We start from the raw sequence: 14,293 nt of genomic DNA, 5'->3' as shown, positions 1-14,293 counted from the left end.
AAATTAGGGAAAATATCATTAAGAGCTTTGGTGGAATCAAATTCAAGGATCATCGCCATATGGCTTCAAGATCATAGAGTGAATTGGGGGATTCACTCTAGGGTTAAAAGAATTAAAGAAGAGGTCATTACAATAGTGTAATACCCTTCTCAAAATCAGAATATCAGAAGTAGAGAAGAAAGAATGAATTAAAGAAGAAACGAATTGAATACCAACCTTTTAGAAGAGGAACCGATGAAGAAATCTGAACAGATACTAGAGGATCTTCCTTGACTTCGAAGGAGAGGTTCTAGGGATCTTCCCACGTTCTCCCAAGGCTTAGAAACAGATTGAGAGTGAAACACATGGAGTTCCCCCTTTTAGATAGCACAAAGAGTTCAAGAGTTACTAGGGTTTCACCAAACTGACCAAACTGACCCTGTTGGTTGATTGGTTGCCAAAGAGGAAGTTCAAAGGTCCATCCCACACTATCAAGAGGTTTAGAAACATAATGGGAATAGTTTACCACAAAATTAAAAGAAATAAAGCTTTTGAAAACCTTCAAAACAGATATTTACCAAAATGCCACTGCCTGGACAACTTATTCAAAAATAGGGATTTAATGGGCCTAACTTCAATATTTTTGGATGGGCTTCTTTCAACACATCATACTACTTACCTAGTATGGAGGGAAGTCTTCAAACTAGGTCCAACTAAGCTTTAGGTCCATCAACCAAGTTCTTCTTCACAAATAAATAGTTCAACACCAAATCAAATAAGGTTTCCATAAGGAAACACCATCATCAATATCCATGGGTTTTGGGTCAAACACCATATCTTCTACTGAGATGGCTCACAAAGACATCTTCCTAAGATTTTCAAAGATAGTAAAACTGAAATCACGGTCAAACTTCAAAGTCAACATTAAACAAAACCCGACTTCACCCAAAACACATCGGGTTTCCGGGCTAGATTTGGGCTAGGTGTCACACCAATGATCTTTATAATCAAATGTATGACAACTTCAAGTTGACTTATGGAGATAACCAAGGGTTTCATTTATAGTCTGACATTTTCCCTTCTACGTCTTCTTTTTTTTTTTTTTTTTTTCTTTTCTTTTCTTTTCTTTTCTTCTTCTTCTTCTTTTTTTATTTATTTATTTATTTATTATTATTATTTTTTTATTTTTAATAATTAATAATCAGGTTGATGTAATTTACTGTGCACTCAGCCCCTAGCTAGAGAATGCAGATTTCAGAGATCGAATGTTGGAAATAGCTGTGGCCTAGAAGTGTCGACATTTCTTCGGTTGGTGTTTAGAGTCATTTTACTTACCTATCTGGTGTAGAGCCTTTAAGTGGCAATAATGGTGATTTGGAGGGGAGTTTCAAAATATTATATCCAAACTAAGATCTGGGTTTCTATCCTTCAACATGATAAATGGTTTCTATACCCTGTGAATATTGGAATGCTACTTTATTAGAGTGGGTCACCAAACTCACCACACAATAATAAGTTCTACCTGCGTGCTTAGATATTTGCCTGTATAGATGTTTAGATACGGTTTAAGTTCCTAGAGAACAATGTGGAGCTTTATGTCGAAGATGGTAGGTGATCTTCAATGGGGACGGGGGAAGGCAGGGGCAGAAGGCATGAGGGTATTTTGGTCATTCAATCATTAAACATAATTGGGGTTGAAGGTGTTAGTTTTTATTGTACAACCTCAGCTGGTGATGTACCAACCACCATGCCAAATGTTGCGGTTTTGAATGACCATGACGCTGTGTTTGACTTATACTCTGATGGAGCATGGGATAATGCCGTTGGAAAGGAACGCCATGAATGCATTTTGTGGGATTTACAAGGATAATTTTTGCAGCACAAGCCAAATCATGTAAGAGTCTTTGGCAACTTAAGTTGAACTCGAAACAATTAGGGATGAAATCCTCATGGCTAGGTCTCTTGGAGTAAGCAGCCTTATAATTTCTTCAGATTGCCAATTGGTAGCCTCAATCATTGGATTGGGCAAGTCACAGTCTCGTGTAGGAGATTTTGAAGTTTAGATCTATGTTTTCTGCTTTAAATTTTCGGTTTGTACATAAAGCAGCAAATGTCCATGCAGATTTCATAGCCAGTGCCCATTGGGGCTAGGCGTTTTTTCCTTCACAAGTTTTGGTGGCAGATACAGGTTCATGTTTTGGATACCCAACTACTTTATCTAGACTGTAGGAAATTTTCGAAGGAAATGACATTTTTTTTGTATGCGTTGGGTCTTAAAACTACTAATAAAGAATGTAAATATTAAACATATAGGTGGAGAGGACATGCATATGATAAGACAGATTATTCTTCTAGGTTATGGTGGTTTTAGGGTTTTAAGTTTTTTAGTAGGATTCATAATTAAGCTCTCAAGTTTTAGGGTTTCAAATTTTATTCTAACATATTCAGGAATGATTTCAGATATCAAACCATATTCCATGGAGAAATTCTTGACTCTCAGTCCTTGAGGTTGGTGACCCAGATAAGTTCTCAATTATCCTCTTCTCACCCTCGTTCTCGTTCTTACTGCCAAGACAAAGATGACTTCATTTTATTCTTTTAGAACTTTTGATGAAGGACAGCTTTGCATGCTTCATTCTAAGAACAAAAGCCAAGAGACTAATGCCAATCTCTCACTCTGTGACTCGCTTTTGTTCTTTCACGTGTACATATCTCCTGGGCTCTCTTCAGTTCTGCTTTTCTCCCTCTACTGAACATTGCATGCATGGATTGCTCTATCCCTCTCTGCAGGAATGTCTCCTCAGTAACTACCTATGTCTTTTATCCTTCAACGCTTGTTTGGATTTTGAAGGGTTCAGTATAAGGTAATCTTCTGTTTGAAGAAAAAAAAAGGGTCTCCATTGCAAGCGTCGACAGCAGGGTTCGAACCTGCGCGGGCAAAGCCCAATAGATTTCAAGTCTATCTCCTTAACCACTCGGACATATCGACAGGTGATGCTACGAGAGTGGATAAAAACCCCAAATCTGCAAACACATTGCAGTTCCACTTTTAACTGCACACACATTGTAGTTCCAGTTATATAAATTACATGAAATTTACGCGAGAAGCCAAATAGCTGTTATTTCTTGCATTCCTGTTTGACCTCTTCCCTAGTTCACCTTTTCTCTTGCCAGATTAATGTATTTCTTGAACATTTCTTCGATGAATTTACACTGCTCCTCTGGACGAGTTTCAAGTTGAAAACTGTAAGACATAAATTTCCGACTTCTTGGATTTTATTAGTAGATTTGTTTACCTGCTTCTACGAACAAAAAGAATTTGGTTACCACCTTCTACCTTTTAATTTGTGGTTTGTGAGCATTCTGTTGGGAAAAATACCGAAAGACGGTTCACTATTTTCTCGCCTGTGTTAAAGATCGACAAAGAAAATGTACAAAAAAAATATTCGTGAATAGTGCCTGTGTAGTGCCTGTGTGGGCCCACGTGATCAATAGTATTTGTGCGGGACCCACGTGGAAAATAACAAAATAAATAATCACAAAAAAACACAAATACAACAATATATGAGGTTCGGCTTTGCTTACATCCACAGGCGTAGTGAGACTTTTACTATGCGAGAGTAGAAATACAACACACGTAGAAATACAACACTTGTACAGTGCTTGGTTTTATAACCAAACTCAACCTTATATCCAAAACTGGATACCCCTATACACTCTTTCTCAACTCACACTCCCAACTCTTGAAGAGTTTCAAACCCACTACTCCAACATAAGAAGGCATCTCATTCAAACCTCAAGAACCCTACACTTAATGAGTTTTCTCGTGAGTTTTCTTGCTCACTTGCCTCTTCCTCAGGCAAACCTAGAGGTGAATGATTAAGAGAGAAATAAAACCTCTCACATTAATTGCATTTGTCTTCATGCAATTAATAACATTTTGATATTTACATCTTTGCATTTATAAGGAGAGAGAAAAAAACTCTCTCTTTTAGCCTCATTTAACATATGGTTTTTCTCTTTGTCAACAAAGAGGACTGAAAAGAAATGCACTAAATTTGTTAGTCAAATTTGGTGTGTCTTCTAGTGAGGAGGACCACAACACATTCCAATGATCTTTATAATCAAATGTATGACAACTTCAAGTTGTCTTATGGAGATAACCAAGGGTTTCATTTATAGTCGGACATTTTCCCTTCTACTTTTTTTTTTTCCCCTCTTCTTCTTCTTCTTTTCTTTTTTTAATTAATAATCAGGTTGATGTAATTTACTGTGCACTCAGCCCCTAGCTAGAGAATGCAGATTTAAGAGAGCGAATGTTGGAAATAGCTGTGGCCTAGAAGTGCGACATTTCTTCGGTTGGTGTTTAGAGTCATTTTGCTTACCTGTCTGGTGTAGAGCCTTTAAGTGGCAATGGTGGTGATTTGGAGGGGAGTTTCAAAATATTATATCCAAACTAAGGTATGGGTTTCTATCCTTCAACATGATAAATGGTTTCTATACCCTGTGAATACTAGAATGCTACTTTATTAGAGTGGGTCACCAAACTCACCACACAATAATAAGTTCTACCTGTGTGCTTAGATATTTGCCTGTATAGATGTTTAGATACGGTTTAAGTTCCTTAGAGAACAGTACGTGTGGAGCTTTATGTCGAAGATGGTAGGTGATCTTCAACGGGGGATGGGGGGAAGGCAAGGGCAAAAGGCATGAGGGTAATTTGGTCATTTAATCATTAAACGTAATTGGGCTTGAAGGTGTTAGTTTTCATTGTACAACCTCAGCTGGTGATGCACCTACCACCATGCCAAATGTTGCGGTTCTGAATGACCATGAGGATGTGTTCCACTTATACTCTGATGGCACATCGGATAACGCATTTGGAAAGGAATGCCATGAATGTATTTTGTGGGTCTTACAAGGATAATTTTTGCAGCACAAGTCAAATCATGTAAGAGTCTTTTGGCAACTTTAGTTGAACTCGAAGCAATGAAATCCTCATGGCTAGGTCTCTTGGAGTAATCAGCCTCATAATTTCTTCAGATTGTCAAATGGTAACCTCAATCATTGGATTGGGCAGGTCACAGTCTCATATGATAAATACAGATTATTCTTCTAGGTTATGGTGGTTTTAGGGTTTTAAGAATTTTAGTAGGATTCACAATTAAGCTCTCAATTAAGTTTCAGGGTTTCATTCAGGAATGATTTCAGATATCAACCAAATTCCATGGAGATATTCACGACTCTCAGTCCTTGGGATTGGTGACCCAGATGAGTTGTCAATCATCCTCTTCTCACCCTCGTTCTCGTTCTTGCTGCCAAGACAAAGATGATTTCATTATATTCTCTTAGAACTTTTGATGAATCTGGACATTTTGCAAATCGCTGGATTCTAAGAACAAAAGCCATTTGGTTTAGAATAATGCCAGATCTCATGCAATCTCTGTGAATTCACGCTTTTGGTGTAAAAACCTATACAAGCTCTCAATTAAGTTTCTGGTCTCATCAGTTCAGGAATGATTTCGATCTCAACCAAATTCCATGGAGATATTCACGCACTCTCTGACCTTGGGATTGGTGACCCAGAAGAGTTGTCAATCATCCTCTTTTCACCCTCGTTCTCGTTCTTGCCGCCGAGACAAAGATGATTTCATTATATTCTCTTAGGGCCTGTTTGGTTACATGAATCTAGAGATTTCAAATCTCTGGATTCATGAATCTGAGAATTATACCCATTTGGTTGTAAAAATCTCTAGATTCATGAAATCAGGTTCACGTTTAGTGTAAAAGGTGAATCAGAGATTTAGGGTAAGGGGTGAAATCCGAGATTTCAAAAAGCTATACAATTGTACATTCACAAAAATCATGTCGATCAAATAAATTTTTAGGATGAATTCACAGATTTCATTCCACAACCAAACACTTAATTTTATAAATTATAACTCCATAGATTTGAAGTCTATAGACTCATGTAACCAAACAGGCCCTTAGAACTTTTGATGGACATTTTGCATGCTTAGAATGAAAGCCTAGAGAGTAATGCCAATCTCTCAAGCTCTGTGAATCGGTTTTGTTCTTCACCTGTACATATCTACTACTGGGCTCTCATCAGTTCTGCTTTTCTCCATCACCTAGATGTAATTTTTATTTTAAAATCAACAAATAATCGTCGACAGCAGGGTTCGAACCTGCGCGGGCGAAGCCCAATAGATTTCAAGTCTATCTCCTTAACCACTCGGACATATCGACTTGTGTTATTTTTGAGCACGTTTTTATATAACTTTACGTATTTTACAGGCCGCACCTCGAAAGGTGAATGAATCAATTATCACACCAATTTTTAACATTTCTTTTAAAAAAAATTAAAACAAAATTGGATTGAGATCGAGTGAATATCAACATAACATTCACAGAATAATAAATAAAGGGTTTCTAATGTCATGGTATTATACTATTATATAAAAGCATGTATTCTTCTTTTGTAGTAAATGTTTTTTTAATCTTTTCTTTGTTTAGAGCAAATTGCACTAGTACCCCAAAATAGAGGCTTTAAAACGACACCCCACCTTATGTTTAAAAAGCACAGGGACCCCAAAATTGAATTTTCATTGAATATATTTGTTAAATTTATCACTGAAAACAATTAAATCACTTTTTATTTTCAAAACATCTATATAATAAACAGTGTCTAAAAAGTTTTCAATGACAATTTGAATAAATATATATTAAATGAAAATCCAATTTTGGAGTCTTTGTGCTTCTTAAACATAAAATGGGGTGTCAGTGCTTTAAGGCTTCCATTTTGGGTTGCGAGTGTAATTTGCTATTTTCTTTAAAATACCTTTAGTTTCCTACTATTCGCTATTTCTTTACCTTTTTTTTATTGGATATTTTTTGGCATTTTGGTTACTAATGATATTATATACCCTTAAAATAGAAAAAAAAATTCTCCTAAATACTAACCTTTCCTCCACCATTTTCTCTCTCAGAATCAAATATTCTTCCTATTTTTTTTATATATAATATTAATAATAAAATATGATTTGAGATAGAAATCTTGATATGCTTTTAAGATCCCATAGTTTCTAAATAAGGTAATCGAAATACGGAGTGGAGTGGTTTTGGATTCAATGCCTCTCCTTGCAGACAGCATCTCCCTGAGGATGTAATCAAGGTGAGCGCAAACTGGCCGGAATAAACCTCAGCTTGCCAAAAAAAAAAAAAAAAAAAAGAAAAAAATTATTAATTAAAATCTTTGTGAAACATTTTTTTTTGAAAAAAAATAAGATAAATTATGTTTTTTTTTTGAAAAAAAATTAGATAAATTATGGTTTTTTTTTTTTTTGCCTTTAAAAAATCATAATAAGAAAGAGTTTTTCATGAAAATATCATAGAAATCACAAATCAGAAATGCAACAAAAAAGAAAATAAGATATAAAAAATTGTATTTTTCAAATTTTCTATAGGGATTCCATAGAAATCAAATCACGTGTGTTCAAGGCTCCAAGTACCAAGGCAGGTTCTCCTGTTTTTGCCTGCAAGTGTTTCATCAGCCTCCTTTCAATCTCTGGTTTTGTAACCCTAACCCCTTCTTATTATCGTGGTTGTTCTAAAGCAATAAATTGACCCCAAAAAAATTGTCCTAAAGCAATATTAATGAAGGCCAACAAGTATCCACGTAGACGTTTTTAATCTCTACCTCTTTGTTCTTCACTTCGTGTCCATAAATGATCGTCTTTGTAAATCCCTTTCTCTTCCCATTTTATGACAGCATGGAATCAGCATTTTTGCCAGTTTATGGCTACAGAAATGATAGTTGCTTATATTTAACAACCTCATGACCTGAAGCATTATTGAAAATAAAAACTGAAAATCCATCCATTTATGGATGGAGAAAAGAAGAAGAGAAGGAGGAATGAGAAATCTGCAACTCCTTTTCTCTCTTTTATTATCTTTTTCTAAAACCTCCTCTCTGTCTCTCTCTTCTTTTTCTTCCTTTGATGCTTCCAGATCAAACAAAAACTGAAATCATCCAGCTATCCCCGCCCCCAGTAAATTCTTTTTCAAAATCATTCTCCAGTTAAGTTAGGCCTGAAAGAGAAATTCAGCCCCAATCAGTCATCTCTGACCTTTTTCTCCATGCCCAGTCTAGATGAAGAAAAGAGTTTTGAAGAAAGAGTTAAGAAGGGACAGAGGGCAAGCTGCACAGTTGTGCCTTCAGCTTGATCTGGGAGCATCAAAGGAAGAAAAGGAAGAGAGAGAGATCCATTAATTGAATCCCTCTTCGGCAAATGCCACCTCAAGTGTTCTATTCTCAAAATTTTCTCTCCGCTTTGAATAAAAAAATCCCTAAACAGTGAAGACATTAGATGAGTCCCATTACCAATTTACCATTACCCATTTGAGGGGAAATTATGATAAGATCTTTAACGAACATCATCTTTCAATACATTGCAACTCAAGTTTTGCTTAGTATAAGATTTGTAAAGGAGAAATGAGAAAATGATTAGTTGTATGGTTGCTTTAACTAAGGCCAACATAGAGCTGTTCTAGTGGTTGAAACCAACCCCTCTTAGTGAAGAGATCGTGGATTCAACTCTCGCTGAGGCATATTAATATCCCTGTCCCCCAGCTTAATAAAGCCCCTTTATACAAAAGAAAAAAAACCACTTTTCGTGAAGGAGATGAGGACAATGACGGTGATGGGCACTGGGCAGGAATATGACTTAAGGAAGAGAGAGACGAGTAGAGAGAAACAATAGTTAAGGTTGGTGAGTGAATCGTAAATACTAATAATCGTTGGATTTTAAAATTATACGTGTCAATTATTTAACAGAGGACAGAAGGAAACTTGAACTTGTCAGTACTGGAGTGGATAAAAATCCCAAATCTGCAAACACATTGGTTCCACTTTTAACTGCACACACATTGCAGTTCCACTTTTATAAACCACATGAAATTTACGCGAGAAGCCAGATAGCTGTTATATTTTGCCTTCCTGTCTATCCTCTTCCCTAGTTCACCTTTTCTCTTGCCAAATTAATGGATTTCTTGAACATTTCTTCGATGAATTTTCACTGCTCCTCTGGACAAGTTCCAAGTTGAAAACTGTAAGACATAAATTTTTGACTTCTTGGATTTATTAGTAGATTTGGTTACCTGGCTTCTACCGAAAAAAAAGAATTTCGTTGCCACCTTCTACCTTTTAATATGTGGTTTGTGAGCATTTTGTTGGGAAAAGTACCAAAAGTTCACTCTTTTATTGTTTGTGTAAAAGATCGACAGAGAAAAAGTACAAAAAAAATATTTGGTCTGTGTGGGGCCCACGTGAATAGTACTTGTGTGGGACCCATGTGAAAGATAACAAAATAAATAATCACAAAAGAAACACATACACAACAATATACGTGGTTCGGCTTTGCCTACATCCACAGGCGTAATTAGACTTTTACTATGAGAAAGTAGAAATACAACACTTGTACAATGCTTGGATTTATAACCAAATCCAACCCTATATCCAAAACTGAATACCCTTGTACACCCTCTCTCAACTCACACTCTCAACTCTTGAAGAGTTTCAAACCCACTACTCCAACATAGAAGACACCTCACTCAAACCTCAAGAACCCTACACTTAATGAATTTTTTTGTGAGTTTTCTTGCCCACTTGCCACTTTTTCAGACAAACCTGGAGGTGAATGATTAAGAGAGAAACAAAACCTCTCACATTAACTGCATTTGTCTTCATACAATTAATAACATCCTCACATTTACATCTTTGCATTTATGAGGAGATAAGAAGAGAAGAAAACTCTCTCCTTTAGCCTCCTTTAACACATGGTTTTTATCTTTGTCAACAAAGAGGGCTGGAAAAAAATGCACTAAATTTGTTAGTCAAATTTGGTGTGTCATCTTGTGAGAAGGACCACAACACATTCCAATGATCCTCTATAACCAAATGTATGACAACTTCAAGTTGTCTTATGGAGATAACCAAGGGTTTCATTTATAGTCGGGACATTTTCCTTTTTTTTTTTTTTTTTTTTAATTAATAATTAGGTTGATGTACTTTACTATGCACTCAGCCCCTAGCTAGAGAATGCAGATTTGGCAGCGCAAATGTTGGAAATAGCTGTGGCCTAGAAGTGCGACATTTCTTCGGTTGGCGTTTAGCGTCAATTGCTTAACTGTTCGGTGTAGAGCCTTTAAGTGGCAATGGTGGTGATTTGGAGGGGAGTTTCAAAAAATTGTATCCAAACTAAGATCTAGGTTTCTATCCTTCAACATGATAAATGGTTTGTATACCCTATGAATACTGGAATGCTACTTTATTAGAGTGGGTCACCAAACTCACCACACAATAATAAGTTCTACCTACGTGCTTAGATCTTTGCATGTATAGATGTTTAGATACGGTTTAAGTTCCTGGAGAACAATGTGGAGCTTTATGTCGAAGATGGTAGGTGATCTTCAACGGGGACGGGGGAAGGCAGGGGAAAAAGGCATGAGGGTATTTTAGTCATTCAACCATTAAACGTAATTGGGGTTGAAGGTGTTAGTTTTCATTGTACAACCTCAGCTGGTGATGCACCTACCACCATTCCAAATGTTGCGGTTTTGAATGACCAAGATGCTGTGTTTGACTTATACTCCGATGGAGCATGGGATAACGCCGTTGGAAAGGAACGCCATGAATGCATTTTGTGGGAGTTACAAGGATAATTTTTTGCAGCACAAGCCAAATCATGTAAGAGCCTTTTGGCAACTTTAGTTGATCTTAAAACAATTAGGGATGAAATCCTCATGGCTAGGTCTCTTGGAGTAAGCAGCCTTATAATTTCTTCAGATTGTCAATTGGTAGCCTGAATCATTGGATTGGGCAAGTCACAGTCTCGTGCAGGAGATTTGGAAGTTTAGATCTATGTTTTCTGCTTTAAATTTTCGGTTTGTACATAAGGCAGCAAATGTCCATGCAGATTTCATAGCCAGTGCCCATTGGGGCTAGGCGTTTTTTCCTTCACAAGTTTTGGTGGCAGATACAGGTTCATGATACCCAACTACTTTATCTAGACTGTAGGAAATTTTCGAAGGAAATGACATTTTTTTTTTCGTATGCGTTGGGTCTTTAAACTACCAATAAAGAATGTAAATATTAGGTGAATTAACATATAGGTACAAACATATAGGTGGAGAGGACATGCATATGATAAGACAGATTATTCTTCTAGGTTATGGTGGTTTTAGGGGTTTAAGTTTTTTAGTAGGATTCATAATTAAGCTCTCAAGTTTTAGGGTTTCAAATTTTATTCTAGCATATTCAGGAATGATTTCAGATATCAAACCATATTCCTTGGAGAAATTCTTGACTCTCAGTCCTTGAGGTTGGTGACCCAGATAAGTTCTCAATTATCCTCTTCTCACCCTCGTTCTCGTTCTTACTGCCAAGACAAAGATGACTTCATTTTATTCTTTTAGAACTTTTGATGAAGGACAGCTTTGCATGCTTCATTCTAAGAACAAAAGCCAAGAGACTAATGCCAATCTCTCACGCTCTGTGACTCGCTTTTGTTCTTTCACCTGTACATATCTCCTGGGCTCTCTCATCATTTTTGCTTTTCTCCCTTTCCTGAACATTGCATGTATGGATTGCTTTTTCTCTATGTGCAGGAATGTCTGTTCAGTAACTACCTTACCTATGTCTTTTATCCTTCAACGCTTGTTTGGATTTTGAAGGGTTCAGTATAAGGTAATCTTCTGTTTGAAGAAAAAAAAAGTGTCTCCATCACAAGCGTCGACAGCAGGGTTCGAACCTGCGCGGGCGAAGCCCAATAGATTTCAAGTCTATCTCCTTAACCACTCGGACATATCGACAGGTGATGCTACGAGAGTGGATAAAAATCCCAAATCTGCAAACACATTGCAGTTCCACTTTTAACTGCACACACATTGTAGTTCCAGTTATATAAATCACATGAAATTTACGTGAGAAGCCAGATAGCTGTTATTTCTTGCGTTCCTGTTTGACCTCTTCCCTAGTTCACCTTTTCTGTTGCCAGATTAATGTATTTCTTGAACATTTTTTCGATGAATTTACACTGTTCCACTGGATGAGTTTCAAGTTAAAAACTGTAAGACATAAATTTCCGACTTCTTGGATTTTATTAGTAGATTTGTTTACCTGCTTCTACGAACAAAAAAAATTTGGTTACCACCTTCTACCTTTTAATTTGTGGTTTGTGAGCATTCTGTTGGGAAAAATACCGAAAGACGGTTCACTATTTTCTCGCCTGTGTTAAAGATCGACAAAGAAAATGTACAAAAAAAATATTCGTGAATAGTGCCTGTGTGGGCCCACGTGATCAATAGTATTTGTGCGGGACCCATGTGGAAAATAACAAAATAAATAATCACAAAAGAAACACAAATACAACAATATATGAGGTTCGGCTTTGCTTACATCCACGGGCGTAGTGAAACTTTACTATGCGAGAGTTGGAATACAACACTTGTACAGTGCTTGGTTTTATAACCAAACTCAACCCTATATCCAAAACTGGATACTCCGATACACTCTCTCTCAACTCACACTCCCAACTCTTGAAGAGTTTCAAACCCATTACTCCAACATAGAAGGCATCTCATTCAAACCTCAAGAACCCTACATTTAATGAGTTTTCTCGTGAGTTTTCTTGCTCACTTGCCTCTTCCTTAGGCAAACCTAGAGGTGAACAATTAAGAGAGAAATAAAACCTCTCACATTAATTGCATTTGTCTTCATACAATTAATAACATTTTGACATTTACATCTTTGAATTTATAAGGAGAGAGAAAAAAACTCTCTCTTTTAGCCTCATTTAACACATGGTTTTTCTCTTTGTCAACAAAGAGGACTGAAAAGAAATGCACTAAACTTGTTAGTCAAATTTGGTGTCTTCTAGTGAGGAGGACCACAACACATTCCAATGATCTTTATAATCAAATGTATGACAACTTCAAGTTGTCTTATGGAGATAACCAAGGGTTTCATTTATAGTCGGACATTTTCCCTTCTACTTTATTATTATTATTATTATTATTATTATTATTATTATTATTTTTTTTTAATTTTTTTTAATTAATAGTCAGGTTGATGTAATTTACTGTGCACTCAACCCCTAGCTAGAGAATGCAGATTTCAAAAGCGAATGTTGGAAAAGCTATGGCCTAGAAGTGCGACATTTCTTCGGTTGGTGTTTAGAGTCATTTTGCTTACCTGTCTGGTGTATTGCCTTTAAGTGGCAATGGTGGTGATTTGGAGGGGAGTTTCAAAATATTATATCCAAACTAAGGTATGGGTTTCTATCCTTCAACATGATAAATGGTTTCTATACCCTGTGAATACTAGAATGCTACTTTATTAGAGTGGGTCACCAAACTCACCACACAATAATAAGTTCTACCTGCGTGCTTAGATATTTGCTTGTATAGATGTTTAGATACGGTTTAAGTTCCTAGGGAATAGTACGTGTGGAGCTTTATGTCGAAGATGGTAGGTGATCTTCAACGGGGGACGGGGGAAGGCAGGGGCAAAAGGCATGAGGGTAATTTGGTCATTTAATCATTAAACGTAATTGGGCTTGAAGGTGTTAGCTTTCATTGTACAACCTCAGCTGGTGATGCACCTACCACCATGCCAAATGTTGCGGTTCTGAACGACCATGAGGATGTGTTCCACTTATACTCTGATGGCACATCGGATAACGCCTTTGGAAAGGAATGCCATGAATGTATTTTTACAAGGATAATTTTTGCAGCACAAGCCAAATCATGTAAGAGTCTTTTGGCAACTTTAGTTGAACTCGAAGCAATTAGGGATTAAATCCTCATAGCTAGGTCTCTTGGAGTAAGCAGCCTCATAATTTCTTCAGATTGTCAAATGGTAACCTCAATCATTGGATTGGGCAGGTCACAGTCTCATATGATAAATACAGATTATTCTTCTAGGTTCTGGTGGTTTTAGGGTTTTAAGAATTTTAGTAGGATTCACAATTAAGCTCTCAATAAAGTTTCAGGGTTTCATTCAGGAATGATTTCAGATATCAACCAAATTCCATGGAGATATTCACGACTCTCAGTCCTTTGGATTGGTGACCCAGATGAGTTGTCAATCATCCTCTTCTCACCCTCGTTCTGATGATTTCATTTTATTCTCTTAGAACTTTTGATGAAGGACATTTTGCATGCTTTATTCTAAGAACAAAAGCCTAGAGAATAATGCCAATCTCTCAAGCTCTGTGAATTGCTTTTGTTCTTCACCTGTACATATCTTCTAGGC

General features: G+C 36.7%; 3 non-coding genes across 3 annotated transcripts; all 3 read right to left on the bottom strand.

Moving 5' to 3' along the window:
- Positions 1-2,886: 2,886 nt before the first annotated feature.
- Positions 2,887-2,968, bottom strand: TRNAS-UGA (transfer RNA serine (anticodon UGA)). Its single transcript has one exon. It is a non-coding gene; the product is annotated as a tRNA-Ser (tRNA).
- A 3,178-nt stretch (positions 2,969-6,146) lies between these two features.
- Positions 6,147-6,228, bottom strand: TRNAS-UGA (transfer RNA serine (anticodon UGA)). Its single transcript has one exon. It is a non-coding gene; the product is annotated as a tRNA-Ser (tRNA).
- Positions 6,229-11,768: 5,540 nt separating this feature from the next.
- TRNAS-UGA (transfer RNA serine (anticodon UGA)) lies at positions 11,769-11,850 on the bottom strand. Its single transcript has one exon. It is a non-coding gene; the product is annotated as a tRNA-Ser (tRNA).
- Positions 11,851-14,293: the final 2,443 nt, after the last annotated feature.

Source organism: Hakea prostrata, chromosome 5, assembly GCF_041222555.1.
Source record: "Hakea prostrata isolate BN-2017 chromosome 5, UWA_Hpros_2, whole genome shotgun sequence".
Taxonomy (NCBI): domain Eukaryota; kingdom Viridiplantae; phylum Streptophyta; class Magnoliopsida; order Proteales; family Proteaceae; genus Hakea; species Hakea prostrata.
This window is presented reverse-complemented; position numbering and strand designations above follow the sequence as displayed.